Consider the following 12,604-nt stretch of genomic DNA (forward strand, 5'->3'; position numbering starts at 1 on the left):
GCCCTGCTAGGTATGTCTGGATTTATTATTCAAAAAGGCACAATCAAATCTCTTCATTCCGTTGACACATGGGTGCTATTCAATTCCGTATCTGCCTCTTATTTATAGCATATAGAGGGGTGATTTATAGGCTGGCTGCAGATCTTCCAAAACAGTTTTAATTAGCAGCATTGGCTATTAGAATGAGAGTCCTGTAGCTTCCCTGTCATATGCATCCCCTTAAAACTAAACAGGAATTTTACTCTTTGCCAGGCAATGCCTCTCTGTTTTATTGTAATTCCAGCAGGAAAATGTACATGTGCTTTAGCAGTGAAGGTTGTACTCCTGTTTGCAGCTCCAAGGGGCAGACAAGGGAGGTCAAGGAAGGTAATGTCATTTATTGCTGAGCCTTGAGGAAACAGGGCAATCCTTGGGGCATCAGCACTAACTAACAGCACAGGGGAGCTTGCAAATATCAGGGACTCAGTTTTGAGGACAAAGTAAGCACCAAAGACACCAAGGCCAGCTGCTCAGGCTGCCAGCATGAGCATTTTGGGATTCTGCTCTGGATTTCTGTGTGCTTGGAGGAGCTGAGAAGGCAGAAGCCCCCATCTCAGTGTGTCCTGTGGTTGGAATGTTCACAGTGTTGCTTTTGCTTTATGCATTGTCTGAGGGTGTAGGCAAGCATTACCACAGCTGTTCCTTATCCACAGAGCTGCTCTGGCTCATGGGCTAATTGGTACCCCTGAGGTACAGAGCAGAGGCAGCCACAGCACGCGGGGCAGCTTAGTAAAGGCACTAGTTTGAGTCTCTATTATTTTCATGCATTTGATAGGAATGTGATCCCTTTGAGACCTCAGCCTATCTGTCAAACCTGAGATCAGCCAACAGGTTCAAAAGTTATTTGGGGAAGCAATGACTGACAGAACAATTGCACATCTCTTGTTTTTTTCCTGAGAAACCAGGCTAAAAAAGTGCAGGAAACATAAAGAGTATTTTTTGTGCTTTTATGCAGTGTGTGTCGCATGCAGAATGGTCTGTTGTTATGCTTCCACTGATCTTTTTTTGACATAAGCAATGCAGTCATTCTGTCTTTGCATCAAATAAGTCTTTGTACTACTTGTCACCAGCTCACAGTGTCTCTGTATGTGTGTAAACTCGGTGTTTGCTACATCCCCTCATCACTACTGTGCTACTGCCTGCAGCTGGGTGGTTCTGCTCCCTCTCTGCTACTTTACAGCAGCTCTGTCAGTGACATTTAATCTGGAGAGTAAGAAAACCTTAGAAAATCTGAAGTTGGTGGTTGAAAATAATTTTAAAAGAGAGGACATGAGTACTGGACCTGGTCACAGATGCTTGGTGTCTCTGCCTGTCCTTCCCTGGAAGGAGGTGAAGGAAACAAGGCACAGCTGAAAGAGAGGAGGCTGGATGAAGTTCATCGCTGCCCTGCCAACGTTGTGTTTGTGGTTCTTGGGAGACTGATGGGAAAATGAGGAATTAGGAAATGAAGACATAAAAAATCCTTCTAGAAACAAGCCTGAAATTAATATGGTCAGAAGGAAGGAATGGAAATGATTCCTGTGGTTTGCAACTGGGAGATGATGGGCTCTGCATCCGGGACAGCAACATATCCATGGGTAAATCACAAATCTGGGGAAAAAAATCACAGTTCTCTGGCTGAATACAAGTTAGATTTATTTTTTTAATCTACAGCAGTTCTGTACAGGTATTTTATTTCTTTTTCTGAGCATATTGATAAAGCACATTGGTTAAGGAAGCTTTCAAATTATTAACATCTTTGGTTCTGTCTTTGAGCCAAGTGAGCAGGATTTGGTGAGCTGTCTTTGGATATTACACTAAGTGCTTTTCTACTGCAATTCTAATAGAGTGTAGGGCTGAATTTGATAGTGTTACCTATTAGTGATTAGAAACTCAAGGGCTTTCAGTGTGTCTGTACTGCAGAATTGGCTTTGATTGATAGATTGGGCATTATGCATTTCATAATTTTTAAATTTTGCTTTGAATCATAATCATATTCCTTCTTAAAATTCCTCTTTTCCCTAACATTTTGAAAACGTTTTGATGGTGTGAATTGGGAAGAAAGAGGAGAGAGAACATTTTTGCTCATAAACACTTAAATATTAAATTGTGCATTAGTCAGTGGTACAGGCTGAACTCTGCTGGAGAAAGGTACTTTTAAATTACAAAAATATTAACACTGTAATTATTGAGCATGGATAATAGTTATGAATTATGGATCAGTCAGGTTAGCAAAGTCACGGCTGCCTAATAGAGAAAGGTATGATGGGAACATGTGGGAAGATGATTGAGGATTCCCGCTTAATGTTTTCATATGCTCTCCTCAGCAAAGAGGACTGCTGCTCCTCTGCTGGTCCCAGAGAGCTGTGAAAGCTCATCAAGGGCTGGAGCATCCCTGCCTGCTCTGCAGTAGGACAGTCTCTGTGCCACCATGGCTTTTTGGTGTCCAGCCCAGCTGGAAGGCCCTCGGTGCTGAGCTCTGGGTGACACTGTCACTGACTGTCACCACTGAAAAGTCCTGGCATGCTCCAAGGCACAGAACCTGCAACAGGAATTGATGGCACTTGTAAACCTTGTCTTCCCTGAGGAGGCTGTGGAGGGTGGCAGCAGTGCTGGAGGGTTAAGGACCAGAGTTCTATCTTTGCTGATGACCCTCTCTCTCATCTGGACAAAACGACTTCCCATCACCTTCTCTCAATTCCCCTCATTGTAAATGAAGATAAAGCCATGTCATACCTCTGCAACATGTTTTGACATCCTTGAAGGGAAAATGCAACCTTGAAGCACTCAGAGAATATCCTACTGCCAAATGACTCCAACAGGAGCTCCAGCAGTGCTCACTGTTAGGATATATATTTTTTTCTCTGTATCTGGGGGTTGCTATGACAAGAAGTCCTGCCTCTCCAGCTGTTTGTGTTAACCCACAGCTGCTCTTCTATCAGTTTTCCAGTTTGTATCTACCCAGCTTCTTGCCTTGTCTTCAGCCACAGTCTATTTTCTCCAGAAAAAACAGGAGCCTTTTCTACTTTATTTTTTATAGGAGGGCTGTAATATCTTTGAATTGTTTGCCATAAACTTTTGAGATTCAGTGACCTTTGTTAATCAGGAAGGGTTTTTTTGAGGTCTACAGGCAGAATTAATCATATGTAAACTGTTTGCTTTAAAAAGTCTCTTACTGAACGTGGGATTTCACAGGTAGCCTTGGAAAGGTCAGAGGCTGGAGGCAGAAGCTGGGAGGAGCTGCAGAGCACTGCAGGAGGACAAGCCTGCTCAGGGCAGGTTCAGAAGTAGGGAGAGACCTGTGCTAACACATGGCATTGAGGAGAACTCCTTCTGTTTGAGAGACTGGCCTCAAGCCAGAAATTTGGAGTACCTAAGGAAACAATACACAGACTAGCAGCAGTAGCCTTCGTAGCAGTGATTATGGAGACCTTCCAGCCCTGGGTTAAACCCATGGAAGAAAAAGAGTTCATTGAGAAAAGGGCAATTGTCAAAAGAGAGGGACAATGAGTGTCATTGATACCCTAAAGGCTACAGTGTCTTGGTGTACAGGGTCCTTGCTGAGGAAGGTCTTTCTCTGAATTTTAGAGGACTCTGTCAAACCCCTTAATGTGGTTTTAATGTATTTTCTTGTACTCAGTGGTGGTTTTTACCTGTGAGCCCTTGGCATGCTGTGTCTCAATGAGGCTGATTTTGGGAGATGTCTCACAAATTAGGTGCACTGCAGTGAAGTGTTTGGTTTCCTACCATGCAGCTCTGTTGTTCATCCCCCTTAGCTTCTGCAGATGATGCAGTGGAGCGTGTTGTCAAACTTCTTTTCAGATTTTTATCACGTCTTGCAGAATAATTGCATTTTGTGTTACAGGCAAGCACATTTGGGGGGTTTCATTCACAGCAGCACATCGTGTGAGAGAAAGGGGAGTTTGCTGAACTTCTTTGCCTATAAAGGGGGAGGACACCTTCAGCACTGGTGGAGGGAGGGAGATGCCACTCCACCAGCCACCCATTTGCAGTGTGTGCTCTTCACTAGGGCTGTATTCAGGGCCTGATTTCGGGACCTTGCTCCAGGATGGCTCAGAGCCCAAGGGCTTCTCCGGGCTCATCCTGCAGCAGTGAAGCGTGGGCTTTGCTCTTTCTCCTGATTATCAAAGAACAGAGCTTTCTCTTTGAAGAGTTAATTCCACAAAAACATTAATGGAAAAGTTATGGACTAGAAACATTTCCATCCAATCGAGAACACACAGAAAGTCTGAATATGAATGATTTAAAGACTATGGGAAAGCATAAAGATGTTGAGGTGAATTTACTACTTTGTTCAGTGCATAGATTGTGTGAGTGATCTTCAGTATGAATTAAAGAAAGGTTCCAGTCATGAGATATTACAGTTTAATTCAGACATTACTACAGTCAGAGCAAGGACAGTAATGTATTGCACAACCAGATAGGATTTCCATACTGGATTGCACCTGTGATCTATATGGACAGTGCTGTGTCTGTCAGGAGAAATAATGGGATAGAGCATAATAGGCAGCTGTGGAAGGATTTACCTGGAGCAAACTCTTATCTGCTAATAGCTGGCTTGTATCCCAACCCTAGCTGTGAGAGTTCATTGTTACAATGTCCTGTTGGATGTGAGTGAGGATGTTCTCCTGACCTTCATCAGCCTGAAGGCATTAATGAATCACTCACATCTGTCCCTTGTTCATACCAAGCAGCAGCAAGTTCTGCAGGGCAATGTGTTTAAAAACACGCAGAACTTTTTTTAAAGGCAGTTTGAAATGTGATGCTGTCAGTCATCTGTTGCCACACTTTTGGACTGAGGAGATAGTACCTTACAGAGCCCAAGTTATCTTTTTTAAACCACTCGCCACTCAAGTATACCAACCCCCCATCAATTTTTATTCATCCCTTCTCTCAGTTGAAGAAGGTACCAGTTTTCCTTTCCTCTAAAATATTTGCAGATGTTACCTAGGCTTTTTAACATTTTTTTTCCTTTTTCCTTTGTGAGGTCAGGTGTGCCAGTTTCAGTCAAGACTAGGTAAACTTCCTGGCTTGGTATTTTAAGTCTCATTTCTTGTTCTAGTCTCTCTAGATCTTTGCTTTGACTTTTCACCACTTCTGTTTACAGACCTGTGACTAGCCTGGAGCTTTTATTTCTCCTAGAAAATGTGGAGGAAATACAGGTGGCCGAGGAAGATCACTGTGCCTGTGCGATGTGTGTGCTAGATTTGTTTCAGCCTTCTGGAGACTTTCTTCCCCCCCCACGATTTTTTCTCCAGTTTAAAACTTTCCAGCAATGGCTCTGATGTAATCCCAGTGCTCTGTCTCTTCCCATTTTTCGGCTGAGAAAGCTTTGCACTGTGTGTTACAGAGGCCATCAACCCAGGGTCTATTGCACATCAGCAGTCCGCCGGGTGTTTGCTGCTCTCTTTAGGAGCAGCATTCCCGGAGCCATGCCGTGAGGAGTGTAGAGAACAGATGGGCCAGGAAAGTACCTTGCTCTCGGTGGGTCTGGAGAATGAACTCATTATCCAGCCTGTGGTCTGTCACACCAGCCTCATTTACCAGTGGCTGGTGTAAAAAACAAACCCTGGAAAGCAGTACCTGGCAGGGTGTGAACGCAGTGGTGCCAGCGCGGCGGTGTCAGTCAGGGAGCAGCTTGTTGGGTATGAGGGATAGGGAGGAAACCTGGGAAGGCAGAGAGTTACAAACAGGCATCAAACAGCTTCATAAAAATGACAGGAATCCTGGCTCTTGGGAATTCAAAATGTCATGTAGAGAGGAGTCACATTTCAGGGCAGACTCTGCGAAACTTCCATTTCCTTAGGTGGTACCTCCTCCAAGTATTTCCCAAAAAAACAATGAAGTATTAACAAAACATGTTTAAAAAACATGATGTTCAAACAAACAAAAAAAAAAGGACAGGACTTCCCGGGCTATGTTAGATTGAATAGGTAAAGAGACAGGTTTCCATCTTTCTCCTTTTCAAATGCCAACTGAGAAACACCTCTGTGCTCAGCCTCCCATGCGACATCCTGCTGAACTCAAACCACCTGAGACATGTAACATCTTCCTCCTTCTTCCTTGCCTGCTTGTCAGTGGGGAACACACTTTGCTAGAAGCAAAGGGTGCAGTTTTGAAAAGCCAGAAGAGATGAAACTCTGGGATTTAGCCAAAGGAATTGTTTGAGAATTTTGGGGTTTGGCTTAGTCTTTGTGGTGAAGGATTGAGGATTGGAGGAGTCCTCTGTAGCTGCTGCTTCGGTTGCTGTTAAAGATAGGGAAATTTTTGGCACTGGTTTACTCAGAGGAATATAAAAAATATCAGAGCTGGCGGCAGTCTTAGAAAGGGAAAGCGCTTTTGTTTATTTGTAGTAAAATACATACAATGAGTATGGGGGAAATTGTTGTCTCTGGGTTACTCTGTGGGTTTGTGTGTGATTGATAGTGTGTTAATAGTATTAAGCTCCCTGCTTCAATATTATTGTTGGGAAATCTGGCTGGAAATTATTTGACTGCCTGTATAATCCCAAGATTTATGAAGGCAGAGCACATGGTGTGCACTGATGTCATGTGCAGAGGGGTCCTGCACCCACATGGGAGAGTCTCATCAAGTAAACACACACTTGATCAACCACAGTAACATCTCCTGTGCTGGAAAAGTGGGAGGACACTTTAGCGTTGAATTAGGTAGAATTTTGTATTTTTACAATGCATAAAGACACCAAAAATATGTCCCCACAGGCTACTGCTGGGGTGTTTTTCTTTCAAACGAGTACCTGACGCAGCTGGCATGGCGCTGGTGCGTAACCTTTGCAATAGGTGAAGAGGCTGGAGGCAGACAGATGTTCCAGTGTTGCTGGCCGTGCATTGTGCATTCTGTGCCCATGCAGATGGTCCTTTGTAGCCTCTCCCTCCCAACGCCCCATCCCACCTGTTGGCACTTACGGTACGTCTCCGAAGAATAGCCGAGTTGCTGGGGAGAGGAAGACAAAAAGATACAGCAGCACTTCTGGCTGTGAAACAAGGCAAGCTGTGTGTAGTGCATAGCAAGGAAGCTAACAATTAGGGCTCTCTCCAAAGTAGAAGCTTTCTGTCTCGAATACATTCTGATAATTCACCAGATTGCGGCATGTATGGAATTACTGACGATTTTTTTTTTTTAATGAAAGGAAGCTTCTGTCCTGAGAAAAATTAGTTGATGCTGAATTGGATTTGGTTCTCCTCCTGCATGCTCAGCTTTATAGAGAGAATAAAAAAGGGTAGAGAAGAACAAACTGACTCTGGAAGCCACCTCTTAGAAGCCTGGCTTCAATCCTGCCAACCCATCCCATGGAAATAAGCCTCCCACCCACAGAGAGCTGAAGTGGACAAGCCCCTTTGCAGAGACAGCAGCAGAGATTTATTAGAGCAGTTTCAGTGGCGTTTGCAGCAGACTGAACCTGTGCTGTGTCCCAAGGGGACATCTCCCTGCCTGACTGGGACCAGACATTTCCCCCCTGCACCTCATCTCCTGCTTTGTCCTCACAGCAGGAGCAGGAGCAGGACTGCTGCCTGATCCCTTCCAGCATCAGCACAGGTTGGGGTGGCTTCAGGCTTCCATCCAAAGATGGAAATAAGCCAGGATAAGCTCAGACCTCAGTGTGATTCATATCACTCCATTCTGCAGGTGAAAGAAGTGTCTAGAAGTGAGATGTAAAACTGTGGGAACATCACTCAGCACATCAGGCTTCACTGCTTCCCTTAATGGTCTGTGGGGACTCTGCCAGTCTGGGCAGTGAGCTGGTACAGGTTGGCCCGGCGTTCCTCACCTCAGAAGGACCACACTGACTCCCAGTAGTAGGAAAATAAAATAGGAGTTATTTTTTCCTAATAAATCATACCTTGCAGTTATAAAATGGAGTGCTGACTCCCGCTGATGTTTGAGTTGGTTTGGTTTGAGAGCAGGAGAGCTGTACAGCAGGGAGTTTATAAGGCAATGCACCATGTGGACCGTCACAGCTGTTTAAGGAATAGCACTGTATCATGCAAAATATTTTGCAGGCAGGCACTTTGCAAACTCTGGAAAGTGTTTTACAGATTCTTTTGCAGAGGAAGTTGCCATTCAGTAGCATGGTTTATTTATTTTGTTTGGCTTTCTTAGGTTATTAAACATGTTTTATTTATAGGGTATGCTTTCTAGAGAATCATCTGCATATGTGTTCTTAAATAAAACACGCAGGACTCTGTGGGCACTGAGTTGCTGTTTGCGTGTGTTGGGTCATGTTGGGTACCAACAGGCAGCTCCATGGGATTTGTAGGCACTCTGGAGCTGTGCATGGAAGTGCTCAGTGGTCAGCTGAAGAGAAGAATCACAGAATGGGTCAGGTGGGAAGGGTCCACAGTGGGTCATCTGGTCCAACCTCTCTACTTAAGCAGGGTCGTCCCAAAGCACATGGCACAGGATTGCATCCAGGCGGTTCTGGAATATCTCCAGGGACATATTCAGACTCCACAAACTCAGAGCTGGGCTGATGTCTCAGAGCTTGTGGAGGGAGGTGTGCGTGTGGCTCACTGTGAGCCCAATCCATGGCTGCAGGTCTCTGGCCATCCCCTATTCCACCACACAGCTCCTCACCTGCTGCAGCCCTTTTACAGTCGATTTTAGTGGTGAATCCAGAATGACTAACTCTGTCCATAATCCTTTCAAGCATAAGCATGGAAGGATATTGCTAGTAACCTTGTGTCATCAAAAAGTGTGAATTTGTGTGTGTGTGAATGTTTGCACCATCTGTTCCCTTTCCTGCAGCACAGGGTGAGATTTTTGTCTCCTTTGCTCAGTTCCAAACAGGTATGTGTAATGCTGATGTTCACTGTGACATAGTACAGATTACATAGGTTTTTTCCACTAGAACGTACCAATACATGGGCACAGGTGTATCAATGCAATGCAGGCAGAAATCTATTCTAATAAACACCCTCCTGCCTTTTTCATCCTCTTGTCATCCTCTTAATTAAATTGCCATTCCTAGGATGTATTCAATTTAGGATTTGGGTTTTTTCCTACTGAGATACCCAAGTAGAAGGAATTATGTGCATAATGGTGTGGCCAGCTGGCAGAGCTGTACAGAAATACAATTTCTGCATTTATAGGTAGGTTTTGTCCTAGCAATCCGCAAAGCAGCCAGTGGGCAAGGAAACGCTGCTCATAAGAGCAATTTCCCATGATTATTAAAGCCCTGAAAGCTGAAATCAAATATTGCTAATCTGCCACTCACAGTGCTTTGATACCGAGCCATCACAAGGAAAAAGAAGTATAGTTTAAATTATACTTTGACTGTAATGAGTTTTGAGAAAACTGAGATTATCATCTAGAACAAAAGTCTCCAGTTGGTGTCACAGAATGAATTGAAAACTCTTCCTCTTTTCATCTAAACTCTTGTCCGTGTCCACACACCAGCTGAATTCTCTGGAGCAGGTTGTCTGCAGAAACCTTCCCCAGAGGTTTAGGTGTGGTTTGGGGCATCAGAAGCCATCTGCATTGTGACACATTTGGCTTTGTCTGCAAACAGCTTCTGGGGCAGAGGGTTTCATCTGCTTGGCAGTCTGTGACATTCCAGGGAGGAAAGGCTGGCATCTGGGCTGTAGTCCTTGCAGAAACACAGCAGAGTGCTGGCTTGAGCACCCACAGGGTGAGGCAGGAGTGTGCTTCCAAGCTCTTTGGGAAAGCCACCCTTTTCAGGTAATTCTGGCTGCACCACAGTGCTGGAAGTTGCTGTTCTCTCAGTAAACAGGGGAAGCCTTAAGGACTCCCAGGTTCCATGGGCTAATGCATCCACACCTTGCCAGCTGGGTTTCCAAATTTCATATCTTCCATCTGCATCACTCCCTCAGTCATTGCTGCTCCAAACAGAAGCCCAAGGGCTATTTTATGCAATCATTGATCCAATCAGGATGCAAATGAGGTCTTAAAAGTATATGTATAACGTGGGACAAAATTTACATGTATAGATGGAAACCTTTCAAATGCCAAAATTTTGTAGCTCAGGCTATTATAGTTTATTAAAATGAGCTGTAGATTTTGTGTGGCAGCATAATTCACAGTTTTCACATCTTGGCATTTCAAATAATTTTAATTAAGCACTAGATTTACAATTTGTTCCACAAGTAATACAGTTTGCTGAGATTACGCATATTTTCCGTAGTTTTGATTTTACTACTGTATTCATTTAGCTCAGCAAATTTATAAAACTAATTAAAACAGAAGTACTTTTTTTGATTCAAATTTTGAATGAAAAACAAAAATCTAATGTAAAATGATGCTTGCAGAGAAATTAAGACTGATAGTAGCTCTAGAGATATTTTATAACTTGATTTTTTAAACTAAAAGCAATTATTTTTATAGCAGACTCTTGGCATGGTTGTATTGTTTTCATGTTTTGAGATGCCAAGAGAGTGGGAGATTAGGATGCAGTTCAGCAACACACTCAAACATGTCTAACGTTAACCATGGAATTACTCCTCATTGAATTCATTGGATTTCTTGTTTTCTGAAGCACTTTGCTGAACTGAGATGGAGGTTTAGAGCCAGATACCACTTCAGGTACCAAGGCAGCTCATGCTGCTCCTGGTTCTTATTAAGTCTTGTGTCACTGAGGGAGGGAAAAGAATGTGCCATTCCCAGGCCATCAGCATCCTGAGGCAGCATCTCTATGCCAGGATTTTTCTGTGTCTTTGGAGTCCTCCTGTCCCACTGACAGCCAAGCTTCCTTACAATAGGGGAGAGCAAGGAACGTGTAAGGTTGTTTGAACTCATTTGATGACATGCCATTGCAGGTTTAAACACCAATTACCACGTTTCAAGTGACAAATCTGGAGGGAAAAAAAGATGATCATTTAATAAATTTCTTATGAAGGCAAATGACTCATACATAAATCAAACTGCTTCATTAAAGGGGAAGCTCAGTCAGCTGAATACAGAGGTGACAAAGGTTAACTCCACAGTCGTGACACCAACTCGCGTGTCATTTCTCCCGCGCTCGCGCGATGAGTCACGGCTGCAGCAATGTCTGGTGTCACCATCCCCCGCTCCTCTGGCAGCAATGACATTTCTTATATCACCTTTTGCAGCATCAAAAGCAGTCTAAATGTTAGGAGAAACTCATAATCCTGCTTTTGACAGAGGTGAATTAAAGACTTCTGCTCTTTTTTCCTGCGCGTATCCATGCAAGCCGCAGTGCTCCCAGTGCCCCAATGATATGTGCAATTCACAGTCAAATCCTGGTGCTGCTGTCTTCCAGATCCTAGGAACATATCTATCTCACCTGATGTCCTTGCAGTGCGGTGAGTCTGTGCCTTTATCTGCACCCCTATCCCATGCCATCCCTGTGTTTTCTCCTACTGCTTCAAGACTTTTCCTTGCCCACCGTACTCAGTGGCAGCTGTGGCTGCTCCGGGGCAGCCCACGTGAAAGGTGTTTTTAGGACCCATCTCCCACATCTGGGCACTCATGGACCACCCTGCACATCTCAGGGTGTTTGTCTGACACCATTTTGGCTGTCCCAAAGACAGCAATTTGGATTTTGGCCTATTTCACAAGCTGATGTGTACCTTGTGTTGTAAATACAGGGGAAGAGGTTGCAGGGTGCTCTCGGAGTTGGATGAGCCATCTCAGTTGTTGTCACCTTGTTTGCAAATGCTGTGTTGTTGTTTTATGCCCCGTGCTCTGCGCTTTGGGAGTTTGTGAACAATGATGGAGATGGTGGGGCATATCAGCTGCTGTGAGAACAGAAAAAAGCGCAGAAAGGTTTTGGCCACACAAAGACAAAATGGGATTATTTTTCAGTGCCTTTGGAGCTTTTAGAATTGATGGAGATGCGGTGAAGATTTTAAATAACCCCAGTAAAGAATTTACGCGTCCTTCTGACCCCGTATGGTCCTTCCCTCTGCAATTCCCTGCTCACGTGTGCAGCCTGACTCTCTCTTAATTTACTTATACCTTGAGCAGAAAGAGGGCAGGCAGAGAAAGGCAGCACGAACACCAACCCACCATATGTTGTTTCTAATGATTGAGAATAGTGGGTGTGTGCATTGGTCTCCTAACATATTCTGTAGGCCAGGGGCCTGTGGCACTACAGCTGTTGTGCTTTTATTTCCCCCCGTATTCTCCCCTCTGCTGCTGAAATCCGCAGCCAGGAAGTTGAGGATGCTGTTGCTGTGATACGCCTTTGGAAGACATCTCTTCTGCGAGGATGAAATTGCTGCCACTTACTCCCCTCCGAGTTACACAGCCCGGCACCAGTGCCAAGTGGCAGGGAACATGGTTGCAATTTGGGAATTTCAGTTTTTTCCCACACCTCCAGCATTAAGTACTTTTGTTCTCATTCCTGTGTCAGAATCCATTGCGTTTTCCACATTTGGGGTTGGTCCCAGTGCACTGCTGCTTTTGCACATGGAGGTATTGCAATGTAGTGCCTAAGATCCACAGTGGGAAGAGACAGGAGAATGGTGTCATTGCACTATTAGTTCATATTTTTATAAAACGGCAGGAATTCGGAATATAGCTCTTTTAATGTCTCATTCAAGCAGACAGCAACATTGAAACGTAT

The 12,604-nt window shown here is 44.2% G+C and overlaps 1 protein-coding gene across 27 annotated transcripts in view; it reads left to right on the top strand.

Moving 5' to 3' along the window:
• Positions 1–12,604, top strand: part of DAB1 (DAB adaptor protein 1) — a 434,139-nt gene that overhangs the window by 208,555 nt on the left and 212,980 nt on the right. For 3 of the 27 annotated variants that reach the window (XM_064665098.1, XM_064665099.1, XM_064665100.1), the window contains exon 1: positions 1,193–1,616. The exons of 23 other annotated variants lie outside the window; for them this stretch is intronic. The gene's annotated coding sequence lies outside the window, so the exon portion shown is untranslated. Of the gene's footprint in view, positions 1–1,192; positions 1,706–12,604 lie in introns of those variants that run through there. One more of the 27 variants, XM_064665108.1, reaches the window with a different exon arrangement.

Source organism: Pseudopipra pipra, chromosome 9 (genome assembly GCF_036250125.1).
Source record: "Pseudopipra pipra isolate bDixPip1 chromosome 9, bDixPip1.hap1, whole genome shotgun sequence".
Classification (NCBI taxonomy): domain Eukaryota; kingdom Metazoa; phylum Chordata; class Aves; order Passeriformes; family Pipridae; genus Pseudopipra; species Pseudopipra pipra.